A 20,527-nucleotide genomic window follows, 5' to 3' on the forward strand; every position below is an offset into this window, starting at 1 on the left:
TATAAATGTATAAAGATAAAATGAGACTCACAAAGCATCTTTTTTACTTCACCATCAACTATGGTGAATTAAGATGCAACCATAAAAGAATGAAATAAGGGCTAGATTAAGAAAGGTCAGCTGGGGGGGCACGAGACTGCTCAGTGTTTTCTTTTTGCAGGGTAGACCTGAGGGCACATTCACCTTCTTGCAGTGAATACCACGCGTCTTCATTTGACCATCTGTACTGAGAGAAATTTCAGTAGTATCCAGCATACTACACGTGTCTCAGGCCACTATACATTAATTCCTCAATAACCCAGAATATTTTTTCAAGTTTCACAATATAATTTTGTGAAACTGGAAGTGGACTACAAATAATAAAATGCAGTAGGACATTAAAAATATCAACTTTTTTGTAAAATGAGATAAGAATCATTTTGGATGTCATCAATATCTATCATAAATTCCAAATAACATGTTCAAGTCCAGAGGCAGCAAAGAAACTTGGCCCAGATCCCATGGATAGTGGCAGAACTTGCACAAAGTTGCATGGCTTTCAGTCTAAAGGCCTTTATGTTATACTGCAAGTTAGTTATTTTGGAAATATTTTACAAGTTTTGTAAAATAACATTATGTCTTTAAACATAATCTGAATGCCAATTAAATTAGAAACATCTTGAGATCAGTATGCATATATGAGTAGTCATGTCAAATCTTAATATTCTGATTATTTTTAAGGCTATTTAAATTGTTCCAGATCACAGGAAAAGATGGAAATCTTCCTGAAATTTAGTGTAGCTTCAAATTGTTTTTGCCAAAAACTAAACAGGATATCACACAAACACAAAAAACATAAATCAATCACATTTATGTTTGAGGTTACAAAATCCTTCCATAAACCGTTAGCAAATCAAATTGAGCAATATATACATAACATAACCAAGAAAGTTTTATTCCAAGAAATTGGAAAAAGAATTCCAAGAATTGAAAGGAAAAAGTGATGTGGTCTTTGTAGATGAAGGTGATAAAATTTAATCTTCATTTCTTTTCAGAATTATTGAAAAACCAAAAACCAAAAATATTTCTTTCACATAATAAAGATTATCTTAAGACAACAGACAACATAATTTTTTAATTGTGAAATTCTTGAATCACTTCTATTATTGAACACTTACAAACATTTCCTTAATTGCTATAAAATATGACCACATTATAGGTTTAATTATTTCAAAGAAAGATAATAAGACAGAACTACCTATACATCATATGCTTTGTACTTGGAAAGCTCAAGTTAATCACCTGAATCAACTGAAATATTATGAGCAATAATATAATAAGTAAAAGAGTCACAGAAGTAGTCAAGAATCAACAGCTCAATGACAATTTAGATTTAGAACCTGTCAGGGAGAGAAAAAAAATAACAAAGAAAAGTATGATACATAGAGAGAAAAATAATTAACTGTAGTACTAACCTAAATATAGAAAATTGAAAGCTTTACTAAGATAGTAAATGAAGACTCTAACATATGTAAAGTCATATTATGGTCCTGGATTAAAGGTTTTAATAACATGAAGAGATGCATTTTCCCAGAGTTAATCTATAAGTTTGTATAATTTATTCAATATGCCAAAGGGATTTTTCTTCAGAATTTTGAAAAATGGTTCTTAAGTTAATTTGGAGCACAATAGCAGAAAATATGAGATTGCAAAAACATTACTGAAAGAATAATGAGAGAGCAGGCTGTATAAAATATTAACTTACATTCTAAAGATAAACTACTTAAAACAGTATGATACTGACATAAACATCAATGTCAAGAGATGTAAAAGTCAGAAACATGCCCTAGGACATGTATTAAATATATGATAAAGGAAGTATCTCAGGTCAGTTAGAAAAGTAATAAAATTTTTAATAAATGCTATTGTTTTAGCTTATTAGAGTTTATAATAAAATTAATTCCTGATGAATTAAAAATATAAAGTTACAAATGAGTTCATAAAAGTACTATGATAAAATATAGGTCAAGACATAAACTTGGATTGGGGATGACTTTCTAAGTACGCCACCAAAAATAGAACTATAAAAGCAAAATTTAATAGATTTGACTCCTTTTCACCAGTATACTGCTATCTCCCCAGCTGAGGTCTCCCTTATGAGTTTCAACATGGGTGTTCTTAAACCCTGGAAGCAGACAAATTAGGAAAAAGGAAAAGAGCACTCGGTACTTGAGAACTTGAGAGAAAAACAGTAAGAAGGTGGGAGAAATGTTCAGAAAAGGGAGTAGTAATTTTCCAGTGAAAATATTTCTTAATTTGTTGTGCTTAAGGAATGTAAAGGCAATATAAAATAACAGCTAGTATAATAATTACAATGATTATTATTTTAAATAATCATCAGTATCATAATATTATTTCTTCTATGCATGTGTTCCACTCATACCAGTATTTAGAATTTAGACTCAGTACCTTCATTCAGCTGCATTATAAGCAGAATTGAGTTCTTAAAGTGATCTGCAAACCTAACCACTGTGCTAAACATATGGATCTGTAGGAGAATACATTTTATTTTCCAAGTGACTGACTTTTAAATAGACCTTTGAAATACAAACTATTAATAAAGCATGGTATATGAATATATTTTTCCTGTTTATATAGACATTATATATACACACACATATATGTTACTATGTTACTTTTTGAAGGTTCCTTTTATTTTAGCCTTGCCATTTCATACAAAACAATAGAAAATAACACTTAGCAAGAGGTTTACAATTGAATATTTGAACAGGAAATCCACATACATTATCATTTACAGCAATTTTACATGGTAAATTAAATGATCGTAAAAAATTCTCTCTAAATCCCTCTGCTTCCAATTAATTCATGGGATATTATAGGTAAAAGACTTACCTATCACTATTTATAAGTACCAAATTAGGACTGTATAACTTACATAAAATCCATTCACTTAACAGCTCAGTCTCTTTAACTATTCAGTGCTTTGTATGAAGGAAAAAAAACAAAACAAAACCCTAACCTTGACATATTGACAAAAAGGTCAAAAATTAAGTTTCCACAAGGATATTAAAGGTATCCAATTCTGAGAATACTTACTCCCATTTACCAATCAAGAAAGCTGATGCTAGATTGGTCCCATGAACATACAGTTAAACCCAAACCAACTATCTGAAAATTGGCAACTTACTGTCTAAAATACTTGTGAAAAACCAGTTAAAGTACTTGTCAGGTTAACACGGTGGCTGGTAGGGATTACCTAATTAAGTTTATTGTAAGATTACTTCAAGTTCAATTGTGTGTGTGTGTATACTTATATACGTATGTACACATAAATGCATATATATGTGTGTGTATATATCCAGTCATTTATACACACATACATAGAATATACTATCATCACATCATTATATAACATAATAATATATATAACAATAAATAATTTTCCATAATATAAATGAAGTTTGATGAGCTGAATTTTGAAATTGTTTGGAACTGATGACTTTTTTTCCTTCCATTTTCTCCCCCTTTATTCAGAATGTTGATAATTGGTATCCTATGCCTGTCCCATCATTATATTTTGGGAGCAGAGAACTTGTTCCTTGAGTTTCACATGTTCACAGATAGAGAAGCACTGTTTCTCAAGATGGATTATACATACCCAAAGCCTTATCCACACTAATCCTTGAAGTTAGAGGGTAGAATGCCAGATGCATAATAATATCCCTCCAAAGATATCCATGCCCTAACCCCCAGAACCTGTAGTATGTTAGATTATATGGCAAAAGGGAATTGATATTGCAAATGGAATTAAGTTTCTATAATCAGCTGACCTTGAAAAATGGCTTGATATAATTACAAGCTCCTTATAGGTGGAATAGGGAAGTAGAAGAGAGAGAGAACTGGTAATAGGGAACTATGAATAGACTTGGCTCAATGTTGCTGGCTTTGATGATGGAAGAAGAAAGCCAGAAGCCAAAGAATATGGGTGATCTTGAGAAACTGGAAGAAGCAAGGAAGAGATTCTCCCCTACAGCCTTTAGGAAAAAGCACAGGCCTGCAAATTATGATTTGATGACTTCAGTGAGACCAGGTGGGGTTTCTGACCTCCAGAACTATAAAACAATACATTAGTGTTGTTTTAATCCATGAAGTTTGTGATAATTTGTTACAGCCACAAAAGGAAACTAATAGAGATTTAAATATACTTTAAAAATTTAGTGTCTCTTAGACACAATACTGACCTTAGGAGATGACCTTTAGAAAAAGGACCACATTTCTTCATTATCCAATAGAAATTCTTATCTACTATTTTCTAACTCTAAATGGAAGTCTTTGGGCATAATTGTTTTTATTATCTGGATGTGGTGGGTTTTCAGAGTTTGCACATTTAAAACAAAGTATAAGTTTACTGTATGATATATCCATATAAAAGTCAACATTTCCATTTACTTTGCTTTGGCTTTCCCAGGTGCAAGGATTTTGACTTATATCCTTCACTAATTCAACAAATATTGACTGAGCACTCAGTCTATGCCAGGCGCTATTCTGGGATTTGAGAAGAAAGTATTGAATAAGAAAGGTGAGTTCCTTGATTTCATGGACCATACATCCTAATGAGGGAAGAAAGGTAGCAATCCAATAACTGAGTAAACAAGAAAATTATTGATGATGATGAGTGTTAAAATATGACGTGATTGCAGCATGGAATGGGTAGCTAAGAAAGACCTCTGAAAAGTGACATTCAAGCTGATATCTAAATGACAAGGAACCAAGGGTGAGAAAATCTGGGTGAAATCATTACAGAAACAGGAAACAGCTAGTGAAAAGGCCTTACGCTAGTGTTCCAAAAGCCAAGAGAAAAAAGGGGAGCGGTATCAATTGTGTTGTATAGTCCTGAGAATTCCAGAAAGATAAGAGAAAGGGAACTATTGAAATTGGCAACAGGAAGCTGTTAGAAGATCTTATCAGAGTGGACAGAGGGGAGACGTTAAAGCGAAGAGGTGGAGACATCAGCTATGGACAGTTTTTTCAATACATTTTGCTATAAAATGGACAGAGAAATCAGATAGTAACTGCAGGGTGATATGAGGTCAGATAAGGTTTTTGTTTTTTGTTTTAAAGGAAATACTAGAACATCTTGTATACTGATAGAATGATCTGTGAAGGGAGACAACGATGATGTGGAAAGAAGTGGGAATAGTCAGAACAAAGTCCCCGAGTGGGCAAGACCAATGGTCTAGAAACTATGTGGAGAACTTGGGTTTTGATCTGAGCAGACAAATACTGCCCATCCAGAGTGATAGGAGGGACGTTCAAGGGAAGGCTCAGATGCTAATATGTCAGCTGGAATTCCTTTAGTAGGAAGACCAGCAAGTTCATCTTTCATTGCTTCTATTTTCTCAAGCATATGAGACATATTTGTTGCATGACAGGAGAAATGGTGTAGAAAATTTGAGACAAGAGAAGATAATTTGAAAAGTTTGATGACTTTTGGTGACTCAGCAGGTCTAGGTATGCATATCTAATATACTTGAATGGTTATCTTTACTCAAACCTCAGGAGGACAAAAGAATTGGTCAAGAAAAAACAAGTCCTTTCTGCAAAAAGAATGAACTATAATATACCATTCTTATATTCTCTCTCTCTCTGTAGATACACATTTACTGTATGAACACACACAAAACATATTCAGTGAATATTAATGCCCTTTGACAATGTGAGGGAGGTTATCAGCCACATTAACAAGAAGAGCCTTTCTTAATTGGGGCCCAAACTTAAAATAGCTCTTTAGCTTGGGTAGCAGCATAACCTTTCCTGTGCAACATCATTAACACCCAGGCAATTATCAATTCAGATACTAAGTCTGAATCATTTCACAAAACACAACGAAAAGCAGAATAAATAAATTATCCATGGCTCACACTGTGGCCAATAAACAACACCAAACTTCTGTGTCCTCCATTTGAATATGGGCTGCCTTGTTATATCCAAGTTTCCCAAGGGACGTCTTCAGGGAAACCAAAAAACACATGAAGAAAAAAACGGCTTTTTGCATAATCCCTGTGCCCCCTCTTTGCCAGTATGAAGACAGTGACAGTTGCATCAGTGTTCAGGTTCACTGAGAAACCACGGACATGTTCTGGGTAGCCTGTTTGCTCGAAGAACATCTCTCCTGTCCTTGGTCATACTCCAAACATGGATGGATACCTCAGCTTTTCTGCTTCTCCAGATCCATAGCTCAAAATTTGTATCTCTCTTGGCCTGAAAGAAACTACAACATGCCCCAAATACTCCATTTGTTAATGGAGCTATAGTAATGATCTTCTGAGAATCGTGCAAGCTGTCCCGACTCAAAGTTAACAGCTGAAAATATAAAGAGAAACTAATCAGATATTGAGTCCAGAGTTGTGTTCTGAGTAAGGATAAAACTGTCGTTCAATAAGGGCTGGCAGAGCCAACAACCAGGCTGGGGTTGGTGCGAAAAGACACACATTTCATGTCTTGTACTGAATTTCTAACACAAGATTAGAGTAAGAGATGGCAAGTCAGCGTTAGAGCCTGGTGATAAAAATATGTATATATTAGATTGCACCAAAGTAGGCATTGAAGACAGAATGGTGGAACTTTGGTCTATCATTTAATCAACAGACTTTAGATTTCTTTCCCATTCTATGTTTCTAAAGGTCTCTCTTGGGAAGAGCTTGGAGAGATGTCCTGCGCGAGGCCAGGCGTGAGGAGACAGCGCCAGAAACATAATTAGATCAATGCTTTAAGTGAAAACCCGCGCGCCACTTCAGTCCGCCTCGAATCAGTGTCAGCGTAAAGAGGGATTGGGAAGTACGATTCCGCTAAGAAAAGGTGATGACAAACCAAAGCAATGTGTCACTCCAAACAAGATCAGGGGGAAGAATAATGATTGCAAATGTCAGGAACGTTGGCTTATACTTAACTGAAACCTTATAACTACAGAAAAAAGGAGTCACTGTAGGGATGACATTTTCTATAAAATAGTTGCTAATAGTTGATTCTGTAGCACAAAACTGTAAAGTATATTTGGTGAACTTTGGCTTTGTAAGCTCATAGAAGCAGCATGGCCGCAATGCCTCACTAAAGAAAATGCAAAACTTGTGGAGAAAGTAAACTTCGCTTACTTTGAAGCGAAGATTATTAGTGACATTATTGGTGGCTTAATTAAGAAGTTTGTTTCTGACTGTTAATAAATTGGCACAATTTCAACTCAGAACGACAGTGCTCAAGGGAAGGTCTTCCTCTCTCATTCTCTCTCTCTCTCTCCCCCCTCCTTTCTCTTCTTTCTTCTTTGTCTATAAGATATGACATAGCATACATGGGAAAATGCTTGATGTCACTCATGTGGGGAGCAAACATAGAAATTCAAAATCTCAAAAAACCAATCTTAGAGACTTTGTTCAGAAACGGAACAGATTGAAATGACCTCTAGCAACAGATTGTGTCAGAGGAAAAGGGAAAGAGGCCATTCCTGTAAGACAGCAAAATAATACAAAGTGACAGAACCTGATGCTTTAACAGTTTACATATGTCAGCGACAAATTGAAATAGTGGAAGCATTTGTATAGATCAAGCAAACCAGCGGTAAATCAAATTAATCAAGTCAATCAAATTAATGTCAACCACTAAAGACGCAGGGTAAAGAAAAATGTTTTAAAATGAAGACTCAATCAGACTGCAAATTTAAAATAACCTATTACAATCATCCATTATTCTGCCACAACATATGGCTTTTCTGTAAAACTTTTGTGCAGGTGCTATGAAAGTATTTCCTGGGTTACCAGCAAATTGTGTCTTCTTGAGACAGTATTGTCTCTTATTTTCCCCTTTTGGGGCCTGAAGCCCTGTACATGCGGTCACACGTTATGATCATATCAGTAAGGCATTATAAAGTCCGCAGCAGAATTCTTGAGATTCTATTTATTTGCATTTTAGTTGAAATAAAATGTCATTTTCGCTTGCATAAGAGTAGTGTTAAAATCGCATTCATCACTACTGAAAGCTGGCTAATCTGGCTTGAAATTTAGTACAGAATCAAAAATCTCAGAACCGAATAGAAACTCAAAATCTATTTAGTCCAAAGACATTACAGAAAAGAAAATTGTGGCTAAGAGAAATGCGAAGGGTTACCCAGTAGCCATAGGTATTTAGCGTACAGGGAAATGGATTGCACTCAGATCTCTGTGTTATCCAGTGATGCATGGGAAAGACTTTTCACAGGAACAGAATATTGGTCTAAAGTAGCCACTTTAATCATTTTATTAAAGTTGAAATAGTCACTTAAAGTGCTAGTAATAAAAATGGTTAAAACACACATATACTTTTCTCAATGAATTCATTTTGAAGATTTGAACTTATAAAATTATACAATGGCGAATGAATGAAATATAGCAGTCTCAAATTCTGAACAGAAAAATCACAGGGTCTCTGTTTCTTTTTCTTTTTCCTTCCTTCCTTTCTCCCCTTCCCTCTTTGTTCCTTTCTTCTTTTCCTTTGCCTCCTTTCCTCCTTCTCCCCACCTTCTTGTTCTTATTCTTGTTCTTGTTTTGGTATTATGGTGGCTTGTAAATAACCATCAATTCTTTGATACTCTTCCCTTTTAGGATGGGGTCTAATTTCTCAGTGGGCTAGACTGGATTACTCTCTTCCAAAGAATAAAATGTGGGGGGAGGTAACCATTTATAACTTCTGACACCAGGTCATAAAAGGCATTGCAATCTCCCCCTTGCTCTAATTTTTTGGATCATTTGCTTTGGAAGAAGCCAGTGGCCATAGTAGGAGGATACTGAAGCAGCCCTCTGTGGAGCCCATGTGGTGAGGCACTGAGGCCACCTGCCAACAGCCATGTGAGTGAGCTGTCTGGAAATGGATACGGTGGCTCTCAGTCAGACCATCGGATGAGCGCGACCCCAGATGCCCTCCTGACTGCGACTTCATGGCAAATTCTGAGCCAGAGCCACCCGAATAAGCTGCTTGTGATAGCCTGACCTGCAGAAACAGTAAGATGATAAACAGTTGTCCCCTGAAGCCTCCAAGTTAGAGATAATTTTTTATTTAACAGTAGATAAGTAATGCAGCTGGGTATGCTGCCTTTATCATGTCAAATTTTATATCAGCCTTCTTAAAATTAATTAGCATGCTTTCTTTAAAAAAATGTTTTGAATTTTCCATACAAAAATAGGTAATTCAAATAAACCAGATATGAATAAGAAACACTTAAAATGGAAGTGTGCCAGATAATAATTACTCACATTTCAGTGTAGCTCTTTGAAGACTTTTGCTAAGCATTGGAGTTTTAAAAAGCCAGCAGGTATGTTCATAGTAAAAGAGTAAGAACATAAAATGTGAAGGCGGACTGCCTGGGTTCGAATGCTGGCCCTTCCACTAACTAGCTGTGTCACCTTGAATAAGCTACTTCTCTTTGCCTCAATTTTTGCATCTTTAAAATAGGGATAATAAGAGTATATCTGTTTCCTAGGCTTGTTGGGAGGTTTAGATGAATGGAATTAAGATACATACAAGCATTAAAATTGCACTGGAATCGTGGAGATCATTCTATACATTCGTGCTGTCATTATTATTATGCCGTCCTATGCAAGGAAACCTTTCTTATTCTACTGTTGTTGTCCCAGCAGCCTTTAGCAGAGTTGGTCACTCCCTCCTGAATCATCTCCTCTGTTGCTGTTTGTTCCCATACGGTCTTGGGTTTCTTCCTCCGAAACCAGGTGGTCCTTATCAGTGATTTTTGCCTGTTTGTCTCCCTCTCACTCTAAGATCTGGAATACCCCAATATCTGTCTTGGGATCTTTTTTTTTCCAGACTCTGCCCAAGGGATCTCTTTTGGTCTGATGCTCTTATTCACCCAGGCCCTACCCAGTCTTCTCTCACTTCATCATGGAAAAATCTTTTTCTGCCTTCACTGCATCCCAGTCACAGCCGCCTCCTCTCTGCTCCTCAAGCAGAGCCAGCCCCTGGTGCCTCCAAGCCCCTGCATGCACAATTCCCAATGCCTTCCTCCAGCCCTCTGCGTGTCTTGTTCTCTCATTCTTTATCATAGAAAAGGACTTCCTGATCACCTCTATTTTTTTTTTTTTCCTTGCAGAAACCTTCAGGTCACCTGAGGCCAGTGAAAATTTATTTATTTTTCTTTGTCTATCCTTCCCCAGGTGGCTTTTCCTTGCAAAATGCCTAATGTAACACCAAGGAGAACATGGGAGTGAGGTCACTTGAAGTAGTAGCCCAGGGATTTAAATACAAGCTGGAGGGCAGGACGGAGGTGTGACAGAGGAGAGCACAAGGAACATGGCTGCTCAGGTAGAGATGATTGAAGGTTTGTTTTTCTGCAGGAAAAAGTTAAGCCAAAGAACAGGGGCTAAGATCCCGGGGGGGAGAAGGTGAGTGGGTGGGGGGAACCCTGGGTTGCACCCACATTCCCCAAAGGAGAAGTAGCAATCAGGTGTGAGGATCTGCCCTTGTAGGCTCCAAGGGACAGAAGGGGAAGAACAGGACAGATGTGCTGCCTCAGGGAAAATTCTCTCCCATTTAGTCCTTTTATACAGTATAATTATTGTATGTTATGTTATGTTGGTTATGTTATATGTTATGTTATTCATTCATTTGTGTCACACACAAATACTTTTGAGTACCTACTATGTGGCAGGCAACATTCTAAGGACTGATATCAGTGAAGAGGACAGTCATGTTCTGAGCCCTTGTAGAGTCTACATTCTAGTTTTGATGAACAGTAAACAAAAGACACAATAAATACATACATTATATATTACATTAAAGGTGGCAAGTGCCATGGTTTAAAAAAAAGGGGGAAGAGTAAGAAGAACAGGGTATGGAGTTGGTTGGAGGTCAGGGACAGGAGAGTTGCAGTATGAAATATGGTATCAGGGTGGCCCCTCGGGTAGGGTGAGACTTGAGCCAATTCTTGACGGCAGTGAGAAATTTATCATATGCTATTTGGGAGAAGACTGTTCTGGACAGAGGGACTGTGGTGTGGGGTCATTCTTGATCGTCCACAAACTGCCGGGTAGCTGAGGAAAACAGAGACCAGGAAGAGGCAAAGCCAGAGAAGGAAGAGGGGTAGGGAGAAATAATCAAGGGGGAACAGTAGGTCATTTTAAAGACAAGATGCTTTTTTATTCCTTTGTATTTTACCTTGTTTGTTATGCAAGTCTATTTATTGATAAAATCTAACAGTTTGACCAGCATGTTTCTTTTTTTTTTTTTTAAAGATTTTATTTTTATTTGAAAGAGAGAGAGAATGAGAGAGAGCACATGAGAGGGGGTAGGGTCAGAGGGAGAAGCAGACTCCCTGCCGAGTAGGGATCCCGATGCGGGACTCGATCCGGGAACTCCAGGATCATGACCTGAGCCGCAGGCAGTCGCTTAACCAACTGAGCCACCCAGGCGCCCAACCAGCATGTTTCTAGACTCCTTTCATTAACTCTGTCTGGTAGTCAGTAAGACTATTAATCTATACATCCAGAGTTGTTTGTTTTAATTTCATGAAAAATCTCTTTAATTTAGAACTGAATTTCTGTTTCTGCTTTATTAGTCCAGATGTATTTATTTATTAGGAATTCCAACTATCTGTATCTTGATGTTCAAACTCTATTTTAAACCATTGTATTCCTGTCAATGTGTCTTTTCTCCTTCTTCCTTTGCGTTCTAGAAGAGTTCTTAAATTTACCTACCAAATCAAGATTTAGTTTTGTGAAATACCAGTTCTGCTTTTTCCAGCTTTGAATAGAAATCTCATATTGTGATAATACAGTATTACTCACCTTTCATTCTTTCTTTACCACAGCCAGAAGTCTTTTCATATCAATTGGCTATATTAAAAACGCCTTTCATCTCTTGTCCTCCCCACTCAAAAGGCATATTTTGATTAAGAAAGCAACATACCTTTCTAAAACTATTTCTGTTGCCCATAATATTTTCTTAATAAACATTCCCATTTGGCTTCTAAAATGATAGTCTTTTAATTTTATGTTACATAATCATTTCCATGCATACATTTGTTTCTTTTTGTATGTCCTTGAATAAAGAACATTCTACCCATGCTGGATAGTTAACAAAACTCCACTTGAATGGATTTCCCTTGTAACTCTTTAATGAAAAAATAAATGTTGTTAGATAGCTCTTCTATCATAACTGCCAGGGTTGGCAAACTTGAGCATCCATCACCAGGTCAGTGATCTGCAATGGAATGGGGGAGGAAACTCAGCCCAACAGTGAGACTTCACATCTGCAGTTCCTGCTCTGGATTTGATAAAATCCAGATTGTGGTACCACCAATCGTTTATCTCCTACGGTTTTCTTTTTGGTCTAGCTTCTGCTCCAGGGACAAAGCATTGTACTTTATTCCCTGATACATTCTACTCACTCTATCTGGAAAAAGCTCCTTCAGGATTTGTTGAGTGCTCCCTGAATTTCTCACCCGTGTGACTGGTAGCACGTGGCTCCCCTCCCCCAGTGGTGGACCCGAAAAGGTCGAAAGCCCCACCAGAGAAGTGTTACCTATGGGCTCTCTGTTGACATCAGCCCTCCAAATTTGGGCTGTTTTCTCAGAGTGCACCTTGCTGCTTTCTCAGAAGGGGACATTGCTGTTAATCTTTGAAGTTCTCTATTCATCTGGTCTTACACAGTAGACCCCTTACCCTGTAATGATTAAGTGAAGTTAGAAAAGAGGCTTTGCTTCCAAATGTGTACATACAAAGCAGATGAGGAGGAAGTTCTCCACCTGCTTTTCTCACCCCACGGGGTTCAAAAATCTCCTGTCAGAGGAACAGTACAGAAGGCTTCCTTGAATTTTTGCCTTTTCCCAAACAATTGAGTCATGTGCAGAAAAGACATTTGTCCTTTTCATTTATTATGTCCCAGGCATCTAGAAAATTACCAAACACAAACTTGTGATATGGATGAAAAACTGCTATCTTGTCATTGGGAAATGAGTTATAACTCAACATTTACATTCAATCCAGTCAGCCTCTGAATCATTAAATCTGATTCAAGTTCAAAAGAAATGGCGTCAATCACACATCCTGTGGCTATTTTAGCTCCCACAGTTTGCCTTGAGGTAAAAGACAAGTGAGGAGAATTCAAGCAGGAGCTATGTTGAGATTTCAGATAGGCCTTTGGTAATCTTGTCCCCAAATTTTCAGTATTTACTCTTTAAGAGAAACAAAAGGCAGTGAGAAATTCATCCTTTAATGGTAAGAGGAAACTTAATAGTAAGAGGAAATTAATAGTAAGAGGAAATTCATACCATATGTTAAATTTAACTTAAATCAACTTAGGGGAATTGGAAATCTAATGAAGCTAATACATTAAGGAGCTGGACTAATACCAAACTCCAACGACTCTGTAATTGCTAAGTCTATTTTCAAACAATAATATATTAATTACATTTTGCATTTGCCTGAACCCCAACTATTTGACAATTGATATAGCTGTGACAAGAAGCAAGCCATTTTGTGCACCCCTAATTACATTGTATTTTTGTTCTTAATGATAGTTGTCAGCCGTTGCAGCTTTGTGAAGAAAATGCATCTTGTTTTATTTTAACTCTGTAGATTTGTTTAGTTTGTACAGAATGATTATACAACCAATGTCGATTACAGCATTGATGCTTGTGCATCATTAATGTCATACCCTTTCCTTTGTCACTGCATTTAACTATAACACTGTAAGACAAACACGCCTCTTCTCATCTTCCTATTATACTGCACGCCATTAAAAGTGAAAAGAAATGCTATATTTATCTTGATATATATTAAAAAATAATGAAGAGGATAATTATCAAGGCTGCATTGCAATTTCATGGCATGGCTGTCAGTTATAAACTGCTCGATCCGCACTCTTTTAGTTCATAAGGTCAGAAAAAAAAAATCTTGTGATTGAAATACAGTCATTTAATTAATTTCTCTCTATTATTTCTTTCAGTGCTACACTTGTGATTTAAGCTCAGGGATGTGAAATTCAAGTTTGGAGAAATAGAAGACTATGAAAGTTGGTCAGTCTATTTTTGTTTTATTTGGATATTTAATCTCTTAGCACTGAGTGGCAGAAGCAAGGAAATGCCACAGATTTTAAAAATATTCAACTTATAGTTATGTGTTAACCAATGGCAAGATTGACAGACTGGTTTTGTATTTGCTGGTTCTTAGCTACAAGAGCTCTTCGATGTAATGACATTCACTTCAATATCACGTGATCAATAAGCAATAAGCAATCAAGGAGCCATGAGAATGCTACTTTACCATTTTTCAGATGGAGTTTTTCACTACCAGGGCTCTTATTACACATAAAACACAAGATCGTCTTTCCTTTTTCTCTGATAGATCAAAATAACCACATACTTTTAGAAATACTAATCACAAATGAATATGCTACTAGATTTATGAAACACCCTGATAATAGTTTAAAATAATCACCAAATGCAAAGTCCTCTGACCTCTATCATCATGAAGAATCCTTATAGTCACAGTTTTCTAACTTTTGATGCAACAGAAATTTTGTATTATGGTCATGAAATCTTGATCAGATGGTTACCTGGTAAGAATACAGAAGCAAATTGTTTGGCAGAAAGAAGCATAATCAAAAATTCATATAAAAAAGATCTAGAAAATAATTTAAGGTGGTTGAAATTTGAAGGCATACTGCTGAGTTTCAGTAAGCTGTATATTATCATTTTCCCCTTTCCTATACATTGTTTGGCTGTACTCAGCTAAACTAGTTAAGTCCAGTTTGCCTTCTCCTTGTGGATCCTGTTTCTATAGATTCTCATTAACATGATTTTTTTAAACAATCTCTTAACGGGAGTTTATCACTGAGGTTTGTATTTTATCTCTTGATTATCTTAAGCATTAGAAGGGAGGGGTCTTGGGGTCAGAGTCCATTTTCCAATCAGCTTTTTATCTCCGTTGACTAATACAACACATTTTGTATGTTGGTTGACAAATAACAATTTCTTACACAAAATAAAGGAAGAATAATAAGATTAACTTTTCATTAATAATTTCTCTTTGTTTTTAGCAAAGAGTGCTATATTACAGCATGTTCAGCTGTTACCACTATTCAGACATCTCTATCGCTATAATTTCCCAAATAGTTTGGCATCAGCTGTTTTAGAATCATCACAAGAATTTTTTTATTTTTTATTGTTATGTTAATCACCATACATTACATCATTAGTTCTTGATGTAGTGTTCCATGATTCATTGTTCATCATAAGAATTTTTAAGTGTACCTCCTTCCTAAGTGTGTCATGTTCTCGTTATTATCTGTTTTAAATCTTAACTAATTCAGCTTGTAAAAAAAAAAAATCACTTCAAATCTTTCCAAATCTCAGCTAAAATGGAAAATTGACAACCAAACAATCCTTCAGCAATGTTTTAGAGGCAGGTTAGTTTAAATTCTGTGATATTTTTGTCCAAAGTTGTTAGGTCATATCATTCTTTTGGGGCTTCATTTGATACTGAGTGCCTTCTGAAAGAAAATGAAATATTTGGGATATATATGATCTTTAGTAGAACAGTTGGCCAGCCGGCCAAGGAACATGCTCTATTTTTTAACAGTCAATGGAAAAGAAGTAGAGCCAACAAAAAAAGGGGACACCCAAGCTTTCAAGTATTTTACTGTTTGTTTTCCTGCTTTACATATGATGGCACATTAGGCTATTGATGGGCAAACTCAGGATAATAGGAATCCACGCGTAGGAGGGGGACAAGAGGAAGAAAGAAACAGAAAACATTGAGGTCCTTCGTTGCAAAGAACTTTAACAGAAACAAGAAGGAAATAGCTGCATAGTTTGACATTCCTGGTTAATCGATTAATGGAAACTATGGGAAACTAAACATGGAATCAAGGATTCTCATGAAAAAGTTGTTGTTACAGAGAGCATCTGGCATTGGATGTAATATTGGCTCTGGCTTTTTAAAAAATTCTTAGTTTGAGAAAGAGGGAATTTCACCTCAAACTCTACGTCCTATCTTTCAATATGAGCAACTGACCATTAACATTTTCTTGCTGATAAGATTAGGTATCACATCTGTGCTACCTGAAGGCAAAAAGTTCAAGAATTAATCAACCATTTTCACTGAATGGTCTTTTTCAGTGTTTCCAAATGTAAAACAATTTATTTCCCTGTGAACGTGGAATATTTATTATGCTACTGAAACAGTTGGCTGAATTTTGGAAGAAAGCAAAGAAAACACTTTACTCAGCTCCTTTCACCAAAATTTATGATGGCTGTATCAAATCTTTATAGTAAAAGAGATAATTTCAAGTAGAAAAAGAAAGCATGGTTGAGTATTCTGATACCTTTGGAATACAAATTCCATTTCTAATCACGTTCCTCAAATCAGGAAATATAAAGAGCTGTCAAGTGTGACCACATAAAATTCAAAACATCTGAATAAAAACAAAGATTTAATATTTAAAGGTAGTTGACAAACAGAAAAATAGGAAAATTATTTTTAAATAATACAGGCAAAATTTCATAAGTATAACAAAAAAACATGAAGCCCTTTCTAAGAACAAATAGAACAATTGTCAAGGCTTAAATATAATCAATGTACATAAAGAAAAAGAAAAATAAAAGCATATGGAAAGATTTTCAAGCTTACTAGTAGCAAAATACGTGAAAATACAAACAACATTGAAATGTCATTTACTTTCTCTTATATAGAAAAAGAGCAAAATGTTTCTTAAAACCTAAATGAGAGTAATAGGCATTCTCATACCTGCTGATGGATTTGTTAATTTGTATAATCTGTGGAAGGCAGTGTGTTAATGTGTATCACGAGGTAAATTGTGCATTTGCTTTGACTCAGAAATCTTACTTCTGGAAATGCACCCCAGAGTTAATCACATGAGCATCAACCCTTACGTTCACAAGGATATTCAACAGAGCATTGTCTATATCCTAGAAACTGGAAATAACACATATATATATATACCATATATCATAAATATGCAGTTATTTTTGTGAATTTGTTCATAAATATCCAGATTACCTAGTATAAAATGTATTGAAGAAGTCTGTCAAAATATTGTCATTAATATGAGTGTCATGATTCAAGGTGATTATTTCCTTCTTTATTTATAATTTTATATTTTAAAATTTGGTTTAGCTTTGTTTTTGTTTTATATGATTCTGCACTTGAAAGGTGCTAATATCATAGTAGCTTAAATACACTAAAATATTTTCTGTCTATATTTAGGTGTCCAAGAAATTTTTTTAAAGCATTTTTTAATTAGCACATGTTGATGAAAACCTTTGAATTGGCAGCACTATGGAAGTAAAATCTTAGTCCAATACTTTATCCAAAAGTTCATTACTGGCTTTAATTTAGAATATGATGCATAATTTTGTTCAATAACTACTGTCACTCACTAAAATCATTATAATCAAATACTACAGAAGTTTTCTATCTCATTGATATCTTAGTGGAATAATAAAAGAAAGATTTTTTAGTTATCATTAAAAATAAAATGGAGTAATTTGAATGCTATATCCAGAGCTAGTGACAGTATAACTTAAAACTAGTCATCTAAACCTATTGAAAATGGATAATTTCAACAGTGTTTCCTTTTAAGGAGAAACACAGAGTAAAACAATATAGGATGTACTATTCCTCATGCCCAAATTCCATGAGACTTTACTAGAAGCTGAGTGGTACATTTTTTTATTCAAATCTCATTTTTGTGTACCAGATTCAAGAATAGAAATTGTTCTAAACTTTCAAGAAGACATTCTTTTAAATTATGAGCCGTTCATACAAAGCTCTGAAAAGAGAGTTTTAAAACCTTCAGTAAAGGTTTTGATACTTATCTGAAGATTCATTTTCTTCCTTCTGTGGAGGTGGAAAAGAGTCTGTACATACCTACTCCAAACATGTAGAAAATTTGTGTTTTCATGATACAATTATAAGGCATATCTAATTTTCCTCTAAAGGGAGATCAGGCTAGTGGGTGGTGTGATGATCACATACCTAACATTTAACTTTCTAGAGGACACAACCATCTTGGTAATTATATTGACACAGGAGTGTGCAATGTGTGCAGAGCATGTATTTACCAGACTAGTGGCCTTGGTCTGTCTTTCTTCAAACCATCTGCTCTTTCCTTTTCATTGTAGCCCATGGATTTGGGACAGAATCTTTTCAAAGGTTATTTATCTCAGGTTTCAATTCTAGGAGTTTCTTGACTTCCTTCTCTTTTCAGTATCCAGTGAAAAACCGCTTGTTACTCCTCAGGTTCTCTACCTTTATAACTGGGGAGACACCACCAGCACGCCTCACTGGGGTGTGGTGACAGTTATATTTTCTTAATTAGTCAAAATGTTCAATGTGCTAATTACTTGATTCACAGGAAAAAAATCATTAAATAAAAATCACATTTGACTGGTTTTAGCATATTAGGGCATATATTTTTATTTAAATGCAGAGAGCATCTGAATGTTAAATAAGCCACAAAATATGTTCATGGTGAAACTAATTAACACTACAACCATGAACACAATTCCCTTATGGGTTAATTTCTCAATGAAACTCAAAGATACTTTTTGACCTACTATAATGCTCCTTCTGCCAAGGTTAAGAGAAAGATATCACCATAATTGGAGCATATGAGTCTGTATTAACCTGATTTAGGTTGGGGAATCAAAGATTTGCACAAGGAAGGAATTCATAATAATTAGGGTGTAAAACATGCAAGCATAGGGGCTTAAACACAGCATGAATTAATTATTCAGTGTTGTTCAGTCCATTTGGACTTATAAATTACAAAAGGTCATAGAGAGAAGATTGTAACCCTTATTCCCTTTCCAGTCTAACAGCCTAAGATTTCTTAAATCTCATCCTTGCAGAGTATGGACAAGCATATTTAAAATTATGAAATAATAATGTACAAAAAGAAAAGATAGGTAAGCACATAAAACAAATGTGAGGTATGTGAGGACAAACAAAAATCGTGTACACTTTGTTAAACAATCCCAGGAATCAACAATGTTTAAATTTCACATATCACTCAAATGGTTGTCACTTCCATTTTTGTAACCTGTATTATAATAAATTAATGCTGATTTGCCTAACTTTATTTCATTGATAAAGTTGGTATTATTCTTATTTGGCAATGCAGGTTTTAGTAAATTTATTAAATTATTTTATGATTTTTACAGATAATTCTTGATAGGAAGACCCACGATCTAACAAAGACAAAAACAAAACAAAACTGAAGACTGTGGCAGGATGAATAATGGCCCTTCAAAAATGTCCACGTCCTAATCCTGGAACCTGTCTTGTATGGCAAAAGGAACTTTGCAGATGTGATTAAGTTAAGGTTCTCAAAATGGAGCATTCTGGTGGCCCAATGTAACCACAAGAGTTGTTATAAGAACGAGCCAGGAGGGTTGGAGTCAGAGACAAGGCCATGCAATGATGGAAACAGAGGTAAAAAGGGTGATGTGATGTAGGACAAAGATCCAAGGAATGTGGACAGCCTCTAGAAACTGGAAATGGCAAGGAATTGATTGTTCCCGAGTGTCCAGAAGGAATGCAGCCCTGCAAACACCCTAAATTTTAGCCCAGTGAGACTGATTTTGGCTTCTGATCTATAGAAGTATATGATAAGAAATTTGTGTTGATTTAAACCACCATAGTTAGTGGTAATTTCATGTAGCAGCAATAGTCCCCAAATATGTGACTGTATTAATGTGTAGTGAATGATATCATCCCCCAAATAATAAAACAATATCAGACCTAGAAGATTTTGTATCATTTTAAAGAGTCCACGTCTTTGTTATTAGGGAAATAGCTAAACTGTATTAAACACGTCTTTTTTTTCCCCCGTATGGTTAGCATTAATTTAATTCAATCAACAAAAATATATAAAGGACTTAATAAAGGACTTTTTTGAACAATGCATAGTCTCTTGAATCTCCAAAGAGGTTAAAACCATGGAAGAGTACGTTTTTCTGCCTTAAGGCAGCTTTCAGTTCAGAAGGGATAGCTACAAAATCCATGCAAAATAGGAAATGACACATGAAATTTGTATTTAAATAAGGTGCTGAGAATTTATAGGTTAGAAGCCCATTCACTGAGAAAGGGTTTAGCATGATGGCTGTTAGGTGTTACAGTAAGAAAGGAGGAGGTAAGGACAGGAAGGATGCCGGAAGTCAGATCAGAGGTAGCTGAAGAGCATGTCAGGAGTGAGGAAGCAGTGACAATATATAAATATTGTTTCAATCCGTTTTATTGAATATTTAGGAAATTCTTTACTATGCAATTTCATGCAGCTTGCAAACATGCTGGAGTCACTCCCAATCTTGAAGCCTCCACCTCTTTCTCCCCTCAACACCTCGCTTATGACCGTGTATTTCTCTTCCGATCATGAGCAGCCCCTTAGAGAGACGATTCGACAATTGGTGCCACCAATGTCTTACTTTTCACTTTCTCTGAAGCTCACTGCAAATCTGGTATTGGTT

The 20,527-nt window shown here is 35.6% G+C and overlaps 1 long non-coding RNA gene across 2 annotated transcripts in view; it reads left to right on the forward strand.

Annotated features, from left to right (window-relative positions):
• The window catches only part of LOC113918216, a 39,533-nt gene extending 19,638 nt beyond the window's left edge, over positions 1–19,895 (forward strand). Inside the window, exons 2-6 of one of the 2 annotated variants that reach the window (XR_003518480.2) lie at positions 4,469–4,579; positions 6,684–6,858; positions 8,787–9,026; positions 13,984–14,053; positions 19,223–19,895. This is a non-coding gene — a long non-coding RNA (uncharacterized LOC113918216). The remainder of the gene's footprint in view (positions 1–4,468; positions 4,580–6,683; positions 6,859–8,786; positions 9,027–13,983; positions 14,054–19,222) is intronic. The other variant, XR_003518481.2, reaches the window with a different exon arrangement.
• The last annotated feature ends 632 nt before the right edge of the window (positions 19,896–20,527 follow it).

The sequence above is a fragment of the Zalophus californianus genome, chromosome 1, assembly GCF_009762305.2.
Source record: "Zalophus californianus isolate mZalCal1 chromosome 1, mZalCal1.pri.v2, whole genome shotgun sequence".
NCBI lineage: Eukaryota > Metazoa > Chordata > Mammalia > Carnivora > Otariidae > Zalophus > Zalophus californianus.